This window comes from Protopterus annectens, chromosome 6.part0 (genome assembly GCF_019279795.1).
Source record: "Protopterus annectens isolate FY-2018-M chromosome 6.part0, PAN1.0, whole genome shotgun sequence".
Lineage (NCBI taxonomy): Eukaryota > Metazoa > Chordata > Ceratodontiformes > Protopteridae > Protopterus > Protopterus annectens.
In genome coordinates, this window is record NC_056737.1 from 1,771,881,543 (window position 1) to 1,771,896,752 (window position 15,210).

A 15,210-nucleotide genomic window follows, 5' to 3' on the forward strand; every position below is an offset into this window, starting at 1 on the left:
AGTCAATTTGCTTTTGTCTTTTGCGGTATTATGTTTTTTCCAGCCAGCTTCGATCCGTCCTACTGGATTTACAGGTTTCTCGATTGGACCTTCAGGTTTTCAGGCTGCTTCTCTCATGTTTCATATCTTACCCAAAGGTAATTCTGCAGTATGTCTTATAGCCGGAACCAGATAACCCAAAAAACAACTGCGGGACCAATTCTCAGGTAGCCATTTGTATGCTTTTTTCCCACAAATAAAATAACAATTTTCTACTTTAGTACTAATATGCATTAACCTTGCATGAAACATTTTCTGGTCTATAACTGACAATTGTTTAAATAAAACAGGATTCTTGTGAATTTCATTCATGGTTGTTTTCATTGAGTTCAAATATGAGTCATAATTAGTATTGCAAAATGTATTGCCATTACTAGTCTTAATATAACACCGATAAGATATCGTTATATTACAATTGCTCCAGCCCACCTGGAGAGTATCATTTTTATAGAAACATACAATTCCCTTTGGTGTGACAGGTAAAAATAAAGCTATTTTGTCCTGTGATCTCACAGTCCCTGTGTCAAAAAGCAAATTTTCCCAAGTCTCATTTATCCCCAGAGGGACAGCGGACATTAACAGTCCTCCATATGCTGTTGGTATAGCTGTACAAACCCAGCAAATTGAAATGTTCATAGTCTCTGCATATACACGCTTCATGGATAGGTATGTGTTAAAATTTGGATGCCAGTCTATAGATGTTTCGTCACGTCTTCCCACTTTTACTTGTGTGGTTGAGTGTAGGAAAAACCACAACAAAAGGAAAATTGTCACAATTATAGTCAATAAATGCATACTCAACAAAATGATTATGCAACATCTCTGGGGTTGATCTGTATTTCTATTCACTTTATTCTTGGCCATTTTGCCCTTGTTGTATATCAGTCACAAAGTTTTTATCAAGTTGAAAGATCTTTACCAGTTTGCAGTGTGTCAAATGGACCCAGGACGTCCTCTCAGCCACTCTGACTGCAGTAGGCATTGCCAACAGTACCTGGTATAGTCCTTCCCACTTTGGACTCACCCAATTCTTCCTCTCCGTCACTTTTAACCACACCCAAGTTCCCGGAGCCAGAACTGCTTCCACCGGTCTGGTCTGTTCTTTATCTGAAAAAGAGTTAAACTGCTAAACAGATTTATTTGTTAACAGTTTCCTCATATAACTAACTAATGAACTGTCAGCCTCTTGCTCTGCAGGCATGAGAGCTTTCCACTGAGGCACATAATATGCTCTCCCAAAAACCATTTAGAAGGGAGTCAAACCCTTCACATTTGGAACCATTCTCATACTCAGCAGCGCTGAAGGCAAACAGTATATCCAACTCTTCTGGGTCTCCTCAACTAACTTCCTAAGCTTGTTCTTCAGGACCCCATTGTACCTTTCCACCAGTCCTGCTGACTGTGGGTGGTAGGCACGATAATTTTTCAAGGAGATTCCGAAAAATCTTCCAAGTTGCTGGATTGTCTGGTTAACAAAATGTGTGCCATTGTCACTATAAATCCTTTCCGGTATGCCAAATCTAGGGATTACTTCTTTTATCTCGGCTTTCACCACTGTTGCTGCATCCGGATTTTTGGTTGGAAAAGCTTCTACCCATTTAGATAACATATCTACAATGACTAGGCAATATTTTTTCCCTTCACATTTGTTCAACTCTATGAAATCCATACAAATAGTATGGAACGGATATGGTGGTATATGAAAACTTCCTTGTTTAGGTTTAAATGCCCCTCGTGCATGGTGCTTGTTACAAGTATGACAAGCTGCACAAAAATTTTTGGTATAATTTGTGAATCTGTATGTTTGGAATATTCGGTTTACTAACTGTACCATCCCCCCTGTTGAGACATGGCACTGCCCATGGCTCAACAAAGCTGCATATCTAAATAAATTAGACGGCAAAATCGTTTTTTTCTCTTTGGAAATGTACAGTCCATTTTCAAGAATTGCGCCTTGTTTTTCTGCTTTTGTAGTAAGTGTCTGCATTGTTTTAACATGTCTAAATCTGAAATCTCAGAGGGTTGTAATTCCTCATTCAAAAGTAAAGTTTCTGAGTCTGAGGCCGCTTGCTTTGCAGCTGCATCAGTTCTTGCATTGCCTTTCGAAATCCTATCCTGTTGTTTTGTATGAGCTACACATTTGCAAATAGCTACTTTAGTAGGCAACTGGATAGATTCTAATAATTCCAAAATAAATTGCGCATGATTAATTGGTTTTCCACTAGATGTTACCATTCCCCTATTTTTCCATTGTTGCGCAAATACATGTACTGTAGAGAAAGCATACTGACTGTCAGTATATATGTTTACACATTTGTCTTTTGCTAAAGAACATGCTCGTGTTAAAGCTATCAATTCTGCTGCTTGTGCAGACAAGTTATGTGGTAAGGGTTGGGCTTCTAAAATTTCAGTGTCTGTAACTACTGCATAGCCCACTAGATTCTTCCCTGTAGGGCCCCTTCTGCATGAGCCGTCCACGTAATATGTCACCTCGGCATTATCCAAGGGCATATCTGTGAGATCTTGTCTAGGCAAAGTTAACTGTTCAATTTCCTGCAGGCAGCTGTGCGGTGTGCCATCTGCAGGAGTTGGGAGTAATGTTGACGGATTTAATGTCGTACATCGTTCAATTGTCATATGAGGTTGGCTCAGCAGTATAGTCATACATGAAAGATGTCTAGCAGGAGAAAGATATGCTACTTTTTCTTGCAGTAAAATTATCGCGACTGCATGAGGCACTCTCAATGTGACAGGGTGGAATAATACCACTGAGGCCGAGGCCTGTACTGCCATTGCAGCTGTGACCACTGCTTGTACGCAGTGAGGCAAAGATCGCACCACTGGGTCTAACTGTGATGAATAATAGGCTATGGGGCATTGCTTATCCCCATGTTGTTGCGTCAGCCCTGACGTCATATATCCTTGCTTGCAATCTACCATCTGAAAGAACCGTTTGTGATAATTTGGGAGTCCTAAAACTAATGAAGAAGCTGTCAACTGCTTCAATCTGCAGAAAGCCATTTCTGCTTTGGGTGTCCATTGTAATATATCTTGTGCTGCCATTGGTGTTTTATATATCAAGTCAGTCAGTGGAGCAGACTCCAAAGCATAGTTTGGTATCCAACTCCGACAAAAATTAGTTGTCCCCAAGAAGGACATCATTTCCTTCTTGGTTGCTGGTTTGGGTGCTTGTAAAATTGCTGTCTTTTTATCCTCATCTAATATCCTACCTTCACTGGATATCACATATCCTAGATATCTAACTTGCTTTTTCCAGAGTTGTAACTTACTTTAGTTTACTTTGTGTCCTTGTGTTGCTAAGAATTTCAATAGCGCTATAGTATCTTCCCTGCATTGCTGCTGGGTGGAGGCTGCTAGCAAAATGTCATCTACGTAAAGTAGAATTTGACTACCTCCTGGTGGGGTAAACCCTGCCAGGTTGCTAGCCATTTCTTGTGCAAATATCATTGGGCTCTCACAATATCCCTGTGGTAGTCGAGTATAGGTATACCTTTTGCCCTGAAATGTAAACGCAAACCAGTACTGACTATCAGGATGTAGAGGTATTGAAAAGAAAGCATTACTGATATCTACCACAGAGAAATATTTCTGTTGGGGCTTTAAGTCATTTAACAAAGTATGTGGGTCTGGCACCGTGGGTGCTCTGGGTATCACTGCATTGTTTACAGCTTGTAAATCTTGAACCATCTGCCATTCCCCATTTGCTTTTTTAACAGGAAATAGGGGTGTATTACATGGTGAATCAGGATATTCTACCAGTACTCCTTCCCTGAGTAATGCTGCTATTATAGGCTTGATTCCTATTTCTGCATCTTTCCTCAAAGGGTATTGTCTTTTCTGTGGCCTAAATGCTGACTTTGGTGTAATTGTAACCGGTCCTGCTGTTAGAATAAGTCCTACGTCTGACTTGCCTGTTGACCAAAGAGTCGTTGGTATGTCACATAAGGCTTTCTTTTCTTCTTCTAATAAAAACGCTAATCAGCTGTCCTCGCTACATTGCAAGTGTACAGCCGGGTGCGTCTGCTTCAACCAATTCAACTTTTGTTTCTGTATCCCCTGTTCTGACAATTCTAAGTCAGTCTGTTTCTCCCATCTCATTACCTTCTCTCCTAAGTCTGCCCATTTTATGTTTTTGTTCTTGGTCAAGCTGACATGTGGCAATCAATTTGATCTATATAATGAAAGGAATTCTTGAGGTAATGAACAGCTAACTATACTGTTCCCCTCAGTATCCCAATACAAGGTACGTAATACTAATCTAGTTGCACGATTTTTGAACAATTCTTGCTCATGTTCTCTATCAGGTCCTGGTGTATTACAGTAGTATAGAGTACAGTGTACAAATGCTGTCGATCAGTGTCAAGGGAGGGGGCTTTACTGATGGCTACGTTCATCAGTTCCTCAGTTACTGCCCCTGGACCAGTCGTAACTAGGTCCTGGCTGTACCAATAAAAAGTTTCACCCTCTGATCGCACCACAAAGGTATCCATTTGACTCTGTGCCTCCATACCCTGCACAGTCGGAACTACTGCTATGCCAAATATCTGCATAAGGTCCCTACCCAATAGGTTCACTGGGCATTTTGCAGAAACAACAATCTTACTTCTTTGAGTCATACCTGAAACAGGGTCAGTTATTGCTATATCATGGGAAAGTGGTTCACTGTATAGCTGTCCATTCGCAGCTTTCATTAATATATAATCAGGTGATTCAGAATGTTCTGGTAACTTGGAGGGGTGTATCAGGGTCCGTGATGCTCCTGAGTCACACAGGAATTTGACTTCTCTTCCCTCCACCAGAAGTGTAACTTCCGGTTTCGTGTCTGCTAAGTAGAGCTCTAGTCTCAATAATGCTAAATCCAAAATTTCACTTTCTTCATCCTCCATATCTACTTGCACTTCCTCTATTCCTTTTATCACATTTACATTTGTCCTCTGTTTATTAACTTCTCCTGATGATTTCTGACTTCTGCATGATGTATCTTCACTATCATATAGTCAGTCCTCATCTCCCTTGTCTTCTGTGATTACCTTTTTATTCTGTTTAGAATCCCTCGCTAGATGTCCCTTCTTCCCGCACTTAAAGCATTCACCTCTCTTTTTCCTTTCCTCAAAATCTTCTGACCATTTGTCAGACTGTTTATTTCCCTGGGCATTTTTCTTTCCCTTTTTGCCTGACTGTAACACAAATACTTCAGCTCCGTCTTCAGCAGTGAAGACTTGCGCCTTCTTCTTCTTCTTGCTATTAAAATGTCTTTCAGCATGCCTAGCATATTCAAGTAAGACTTGTAGCCTACATGTTCGATGGTCTATCATATGCTTCGTAATGAAGCTACTGATAGGTGCAATGCAACCTTTTAAAAATGCATTTTTCAATTGTTGTTCATACGGGGAATCATTCACTAGATTTTTGGGAACTGTCATACTGCTATGGTTATTAAAACATTCCAATAATCTAGCATAGTACCCATCAACCATCTCATTTTCCTGTTGTATGCATTGGTTAATGCAAGTCCAGTCTGCTCTAGGCTTCCATTTCTCAGAGATTCAGTCTGTAAGACCTTTCACTTTATTGTCTAGTTCTGCATCACTATGTGGGAGTGGTTTAAGCTCTGCATTACGAGGATTCCAGGTGCCACAAATCATGCGCCAATCTGGACCTATAATTTGTCTTACTACTTTTTCTACTTCTTCCCCATTCAAGTGGTAACTCAACCTCATGCCTTGCAAATCTTCTAAAAATTTCGTAAAATTAACTTTCGGATGGGGAATTCCCTCAGTAGCTTTCTGGATATCCTCCAGTGTCCATGGTCTGTATACTAAGAGAGTTGGGTCCTGCCCTGCCTGTCCTGCCTGAGGATTTGGGACCTCTATAAGCGGACAAATTTCTTCCTCATTCTCATCCTGTAGGTTTCTCTCTATTTGATACGATTCCGCGTCCCCATGTATTTTACGTGCTCGGGACCTAGTTTCAGTAGTATCTCTAACAAATGGTTGTGGTCTCACTGAGACCTCAGGATAACGCGGAGGCGGACAAGCCTGTCCACTCACTTCATATACTGAAAAAGGCAATGGAGGGGGCAGGGGAGGAGGAGCCATTGCTATTACTATGTTATTATCTTCTTTATCTAAAAATAATGCTTTTGAATTTTTAGTCTTCTGTTCCCTACGGTTTGCTTCCTCAATCCACCTCTGTGCCTGAGGAATGCCTAATTGGCGTTGCTTTTTTGCCTGACCTTCCTCATCGGATGTAAGTTGCTTAAGGAGTTTAACCAGTGAAGTTTTATCTAATTTACCATCAAATTCATATTTGTTAACCCACTTCTTATAATACTTGAAAACTGATAGAGGCAGACACCTTCACAAACCACTTTGAGACAGTAATTTTTAGCGCTTTCTTTCACGTTTATTGCAGTGAACTTCTTCAGAATCTGAATCAAATCTTTTATTACAACAAGAGAAGAGTACTGGAAGTGGTTCCAAAGATCAGATTACCACTATTGCTGAAAAAACTAGCACTACTCTTGCGAATGTAATTCTGACTGGACCTAATAAAATCATTACTTCTGCATCTGGTAGTACCTTTGCAGAAGTAGTAAGTCAGAATAACAATAAATCGAATAGCCCTTTTCAGAAAGAGGGTTACCAACTAAGAAAGACTACCAAATGGTTCAACACAACTCAACAGAAGGGAAAAAGAAAAGGGAAAAACTGATAGAAACAACTGACTTTCCTACAAATTAAATGTTTTCTATTAATGTTGTAAATCTGAGTGTTTTTTCATTGCCACATGTGACAAGCGAAATGTTGAAAAAAGGTTTTTCTTTCATTCCAGCAAACAGGGTTAACTTGGGTAGACTATTAGTGGATTTTAGATTGTATTTGAGAAAGTTAAATCTAAAATACATTATGAATGACGTTGGTAGTAATTACATTATAAAACATGATTCAATGCCAAGTAGGCCAAGTACATTTTATCCACCTTTATTGAACACATTACAGGTGTTTCAAAATATATGTGAACGACAGTTCAGAGAGGCAAGTTCATTAGGGGCACAAAATAATTTAAGTGATGAGGAATTTGAAGCTTTACAACAGTTGGCTAGTAACCGTAACCTTAGGGTTATGAAAGCCGATAAGGGGGGTAAAATTATTATTATAGATCACTCTGATTATGAAAACGCTTTGAACTCACTTTTGAATGATAGAACAAATTATTGTAGAGTGTCAATGGATTCAGTAAAACTTTGTTTTAGAAACATTGATGTAATGTTGTTTGATATGCTTTGTCAGGGTGAGATTAACCAAAAGGATTATGATTTTTTGGTTGTAGATAATCCAAACATGGCAAACTTTTTTGGGATTCCAAAAATACAAAAGATTGAAGAAGGTTTATCATTTAGACCTATTGTATCTGCTAAAAATTTGAAAACAGAAAAAATTTCCATATGGTTGGATTACATTCTTAACCCCTATAGCCCAGAGGTCGGAATATTATTTAAGAGACTCCTGGCATCTGTTGGAAATATTACACAATATGAAAATAACAAGTGAAAAAGCAGTTTTTGCAACTTTAGATGTAAAGAGTCTTTACACTTCTATTAACCAAGAGGAAGGGTTGGAATATATGAGAGAGTACCTCTCTACCAATACCGACCTCCAAGGTGAAAGGGTTAATACAGTTTGTACCCTGATGGAAATAATATTAGAGAATAACATTTTCAAGTTCAATAAGAACTTGTACAAACAAGTCTCTGGAGTGGCCATGTGGTCAAGAGTTGCACCGGCATTTGCCAATATTGTGATGGCCAACTGGGAGCAAAATTTTCTGAAAACACACTCGAGTTTTCATAAAGTAATATTCTATTGTAGATACATATATGACTTGTTTTTCATTTGGGAAGGAGATAAAAGTGAGTTTGTAAGTATGGTGGACGATTTAAACAAGACCACTAAATTTTTATTGTTTAAAATGGGTGGTTTTGGCACACAGATAAACTTCTTGGATCTTACTCTTAGTAGAGATGGGGTAGCCGGTAAAATACAAAGTAAAATCTACAGGAAGTCCTGTTTTGTCAATCAGTACTTACATAAAGATAGTCTCCACCCAGAACATATGAAAAAGGGAGTCATTAAAGGCCAAATGATAAGGCTAAGTAGACTTACACCTGAAGACAAAGTTTATTTAGAAGAATTGGCACTTTTAAGACACATGTTCTTACAAAGAGGTTATGATATCAGTTGGCTAATAAAGTTAGAGAAGGAAGTAACAGGACTTAGAAAAGGGGTGGCTAAGCCTATTTTGGCATCAGAAGATGTCATTGTTGGGGCACCCATTACTGTCAAAAAAGAAGTTGTTACTGCTAGGTATGATTTCCTAAGTGCTTTTCCGCTACCCATAACAAATGAAATGTGGTCAATCAAAAGTATAATTGAGAAGAATTGGAACATTATTTTGGGGAACAAGGAACTGGTCACATGTTTAGGTACATCACCCAAGTTTACTTATAAGATGGTCACCAACATCAAATTGATTTTGGAGAGAACAAGCAATTTAGAAGAGACCCAAAGTAGAATAGTTGTTAATAAAAAAGGAACTTATGCTTGCAGCAACTGCAAACAATGTAGGTTTATCAGTAATACTTTTACAAAAATCAAACACCTTGGTAGAACTCTTTGGGCGTCAAGATACTATAATTGCAACAGTCAATTTGTGGTATATTTGGCAAGCTGTTCTACATGTGAAATTACTATATTGGGAGGACCAAAAGAGTATTGAAACGAAGAATATACAAACATAGTCTGGCTATTAAGAAAAAGGATAAAAATAATGCTTTAGCCAGACATGCTTTGGAATGTGTAAATTTTAAAAAGTTCGAATTCTTCATTTTAGAACAGATAGATCAGGGAATGTTTAGTGGTGATTTAAACAATAAATTAGAGCAAAGAGAAGCGTTATGGCAGCTTTTGTTAGGGGCAGACCTATCACCTAGTTTGAATGAGATGGTTAATTTAAAATGCTTTTTAAGTGATAGATAAATTTAGTATATAGTAGTAGTAAAACATGTTTTTATGAAAGATGAGTTAAGCTCAAAAGTGTTTTACATCTATTTTTTTACATATACTTTTTACGATTTTAACAGTAAGATATGAATTTAATTCATGATTTACAAAATGTGATTAGTGTTTATTAATCAATGTATTTTTTTCAATACATGATTAAGATCATGTATTATTGAACATTCATATACATAAGAGTATTATTGAAGACTGATGGAAGATGTGAGTGTTTTTATGCAGGTGGGCGTATTTGCGCGCACACATACACGCATTTTTCAGGTGTGCAATCGTATGCATGTGAGTGCGTGGGAATTCAAGTGAGCATACACATAAAAATATATATTTTTTTAAAAGAGACAAAACACATAATTTTTGTTTGAAGTAATATAATATGAATGTAAGATGATGATTAATATTAGTTTACATTAATACATAAGTATTTTTTACATTCTTATAATTTGATGAATGCATATAAGGTTAAATAATTTCACTAGTGGAAAATTAATTAAATGACATAATTTCCTGGATTGTATGTATAAAAGAGGAGTTTGGGAAGTCTCTTCTTTTTCTGAAGAAGTTCACTGCAATAAACGTGAAAGAAAGCGCTAAAAATTACTGTCTCAAAGTGGTTTGTGAAGGTGTCTGCCTCTATCAGTTTTCAAGTTGGTTTGGTTCTATTGTTCGTTACTTCTTATAATACCTAACATTATCAGAGCGTTGTGATTGCATATATTTTGCGTCTTCGGTTAGGGGCGGATCTCGCGATGTTTTAGTGCACTGATTTCCCATGTTAAAAGTAAATGTTATGTAACCCTTCTTATCACGTGGTACCAAATTTTCAGTTCCTTTCACAGTTTATCTAGAATAACTGCCTACCTTATTCTGTTACCCTGATCTATGACCAAATACAGAGTAATTCATTTTGTCCCTGATCTGCATAACAACTCTTGACAACAATATTTACTGTAATCTAGTCCATGATCTAAAACAGAAAAAAGGCAACAATCTTCCTACCTGAGCCTCCGGTATTGACCCGTCCAGGATCCGCTCTTCGGCCACAGATCAGAAAGTGGCCAGCCTCTTTAAATGACAATTCAGTCGGAGGTCTTTTCACCCAAGAAGTACCGTTTCGGTAATTTCTCCTGCGCAGTATTCGACCACTGGTAGACTCTGATCTGCAGCTGTCTGAGGGATTTCCGGTCTGAAGGACCAAACTGTTAAATAAAATCAAGAGATCAATACACAGGAGGTTCAGGTTCAAAAGTTTACTAGTGTACACAGGGAGGCAAAAAACGTACAAGTACAGAATTTTGTCTGACATGAAACAGGAAGTACACAATTTTTATAGTTACTTACATTCAAGTTGTGCCCACCTTACTGACGTGGTCAGTCACAGGGCATCTACATCACTTTAGCTTACAGTATTCTATTCATAAAATAATGCTGATGCTGTATATTTAAAAAAAGTTTTCCTCTGGTAACAATACAGCCTTGCTTACCACCTGGTCAGACATAATGTCTTTCTGTAAAGTTACTTCTTCAAGGTTTCAGGCTAGTTCGAATACAATAGCAAATTCAGTCTTTTAATACACTTCTTTGTTCCCCTGTAACACTTTCCCAACAGCTGCGTGTTATCTAGTAACACATACACAAGGCTAATCATCCCAGCAGGAAAGAGCAGAAGATTTTCATTATTTCACATATTTAATTTCCTGACCCAGCAGATAATCATTTATGAAAAGCATAAACATTAGAACTTGCTTGAGCTAGCAGCTGCCAGGGTCAGAGGCCAACTTGCAACAAGGCACACTGCAGTTTCAAAAACTTCTTGCAATTACACATGAATTCATCCTTTTTGTTATATCATTAATAGAATAAAATGCATTGCATACTACTTTGCTTTTAAGACTAGCACTTCACATATATTCAAATACATATTTCTCTAACACCCACCAAAACCGCTTACAACTGCTTAAAAGTGCCTTAGTCACTCTGTATACAATAGCCCTTGTTTTGCCCAGCAACAAAATAATCAGCCTTTGCAAATCTCAAACCCAGGGCACTCCACTCCATAGCTACAGTGAATTACCACTATGCCATATGAGCGGCACCTAACATTCAGGTATTGTCAAACATATCATGCAGCACAGTCATTCAACATTAGGGAAAATGTTTATATATATGTAAATGTATGTATGTGTGTGTATATATATATATATATATATATATATATATATATATAGATATATATAGATATATATATATATATCGATATCTGTATATGTAGACAGATATATGTATATATATGTATATATATATATATATATATATATATATATATATATATATATATATATTCATATATATATATTTATAACTAAAATATATTTATATAACATACATTGTATATATATATATATATATATATATATATATATACACATGTGTGCATGTGTGTGTGTGTGTGTGTGTGTGTGTGTGTGTGTGTGTGTGTGTGTGTGTTGGTGCGTAGTGCAATCGCACATTAGAACCACATCCTGAACCTCTCACTGCAAAATATATTACTACCTATAGATATGTAGAAGAAGAGTAGATGTAGAGGATGCACAGTATATCCAACAGCCATAAGTCCTGTATTTGCCACCTGTTAAAATGTCCAGTGGGTCACTCATTCCCACAAATGATAATATTTGCATGAAACATATACCCACATACAATGCAAAGGACATGACACCACACACAAGTATGCATGCACAGAAAAATTTATTTGTGTACTATTGAATTGTTTATGCCATTTGTTACAGCACGTAGGTGTTTGAAATACATAATCACTGATTAATGCAAGCATTACACAAAAGGATGCAAGTAATGTGAAAAATATAGCATACTATGCTCTCCGGGCTAAGGTCTTCAAGTAATACAACAGTAAAAAAGCACTTGCCTTGAAGATAAGAAACAATCAGCACTTAATTACAGATGTAGTTCTGCAGCCTCCAATTACACTCTGTACTCAGCCCCTAGGGGGAAACGTAGTAGTTGTGAAAATGTCAATATATCTGTTACATAACAATGCTTAACTTAAAATGTCACTATCACACTGACAAACAGAACTGTGTGTACTACTGTAAGCTGTAGGCCACCATTGTTCTCATGGAGAAAAGTATGGAAATGTACAACCATATACCTCAATGTGTCTTAACACAGATATCCCTCACAGATTGTAGCAGCCTAGGTTAAAAGCATTGAATATCCCTCCCCCATAAAAAAGTTGTACAAGGGCAAATAACACTGTGTACCACACATTGACCTCTGGAATGTACACGGTCACACATGTTTTGTCCAGCTGTTGCCCTCATATATATGGATCCTATGCCACAAGTTGTGTGGGAGTCCACAACATCACTGGAATGATAGCATGACAGTTAGCAGTAAATAATGATAAGGCCATTACCTAACAACCTCTTACTGTGTTATGTCAGGACAAGGCCTTGCAAATATGTGGAGGACAGAGACTGGAACACAGGGTCATATTTCCGATATTGCTGTTACACACTGTGAAAGTTGCTGGTGTTACAGGATTGGTTGCAACATACCTATACTCAGGAATATGAAGTCAGAAACACAACAGAATGTTGACATGTACTGATAGCAATCAACGGATTTATGCCACTGATCTGTCAAACACATGACTTGTGTGGTAAGCAGACAAAACATAACTGCCTACCCTCTGGCCATCATGTGGATAGGCCCACAGTTGAGACCTATGCAGAAAGACTGCATTCCATGCAAAACTAGCATGTACACACAAACCCTGTAAAACCAGCAGTATCCAATGTAGACAACAACAATACTTACACTCTGTCTGTAGTTCTTGAACCATATACAAATTTGTATGTGTCATGTGCCCACAAGTCCTGTTGTGGAAGGTATTGCCACCTGCTGTCTGTAACAATGCTGCCTACACACAGGAAGGATGTTTTTCATACAGGAAAGGTAAAGGAACAACCCCCACAATTTTGCAGTCATTTATAGTAGTGGATTGCCATGAGATTGGCTATTGGAAGCACTACGCAGCTGGCTGCATGCAATTAGCAAGTAGGTAACACCAATTGGTGCAGAGGCCATCACCTGCTCCTGAGCAGCATCTACAAAAGGCATGCTGCAACCTATCCAAAGTAGCTCAATCTCTGTAGTGGAGATAGAGAGAGAGAGAGAGAGAGAGAGAGAGAGAGAGAGAGAGAGAGGGGAGATTGAGATCCCAAAATAAAAAAAAAACAGCCAAAACAGAACTAAAAGTTAAAAACAAAAGTTATACAAACAGGAAAAACAGCAATCAAGCCAGACATCCTTGAGTTGCAATACAGAAAAGAGCATACTACTACAACAGGTACGTGAACCATGACACCATTGTATGTGAATGTAGTATTTGGTCTGTAATAATGGGACAGATGATTTTGAAGGCTTGATATGTGCCATCAAGACTTTCTGTAATTGTGTCCTGCTGAACAACTGCTATGGACATAGCATCTGGCCCTTTGGGCAGTGGACAATACCTGTCAACCATGTGGATCTGCACAGAATGACAAGATGTAACCCATCATAATGTCTGTGTTGTTCCTCCAAACATGTAGATGAGTCTAGGAAATAGCTAAAGGTGGGAGAAATGAAGATATTATACACACGAGTGTCAGACCCCACCACCTGCAGAACAGTCATGCCAATGTGAAATGTATTATGCACAAATGTCATAGGTGTGTAATAGGCCTATCTACAATATGTCCCTATATATTCCATTTAATTTGAGGCTGTGTCCACATGTGATGCTCTGTGTTGTAGCAAGGCAGAACAGTGCAACAGTTCAGGAAGGAGTGTCAGAGTGTGGACCTCATGTCTGAGGTCACTCTCTCTCTCTCTCTCTCTATATATATATATATATATATATATATATATATATATATATATATATATATATATATATATATATATATATTTATATATATCTAGAGAGAGAGAGAGAGAGAGAGTTGTAACACTACACTGAATGACCATTTCACTGACACCCATTTCACTGAGACCAAATCACCTACAGTTCATTTCATTGAAAGTTCATTTCATCCAAAGCCCATTTCACTTACAAGTAGTGGTCTTAGTCACGTCAAAGGTAAATGTCCTGTTCCCCACTGTAGTGCAATAGTGGTGTTAGTAGATATAGTTAGGGGGGTTGTGGGGGGCACACCCCTCACAATGTGGGGTGTGGGTGATGTAGATCCCCACATAAGTTGGTTTTCTGTTGTCTGGTGTTGTTGTATATTATATGGTAAAACCCAACTTGATGTGGAGTTACGGCTCCCCCCACACCACCCCTAACTATATATACTAACACCAGGATTGCAATACAGTGGGAAAAAGGACATATACCTTTAACTTGCCTTACTACTTGTCGGTGAAATGATTATTAGGTGCAATGACTGCTAGGTGATATTAACCTTAGGTGAGTTTGTCTCATTGAAATGGGTGTCAGTGAAATGGCCTTTCAGTGAAGTGATACGAATCTGTATATATACATATTAAAAAATGTCCATACTGTTGAATGGCTGTGCTGTATGATATGTTTGGTACCACCTCACACATACCTGCAGTCCAGATGGCTTACTGGTAAGTATATGTGGCTATGGTGTACAGAGTCCTGGGTTACACACCTGTAAGGACTGATAATGTATGTGCTGGCCAGAACAAGGGCTGTTAGATACATAGTGATTAAGGCACCCGTAAGCACATGCTAGTGGGTGCAAAATGGACAGTCATGTATGGTGTGACATTTGTGTTGGTAACACATTGCCCTGTGTGTGTTAAGGTAAGAGTGGAATGTTAGGGAAGGATAGTAGGTATATATGGGAAGGTAGGGTGGTTTGGAAAACAGACATGGACAAAACAGCATACAGGGTTGGTGTATGACACATGGTGGGTAAACACCTTGGACAGGGAGGGGTGTTTGGAAATAGGAAGCCCTATACAGGCAAAATGAAAATAGTGGGGCTGAGCTCCCCACACATATGCAGTCACCACAGCTCCTTCATAGCCCTGAAGGTGG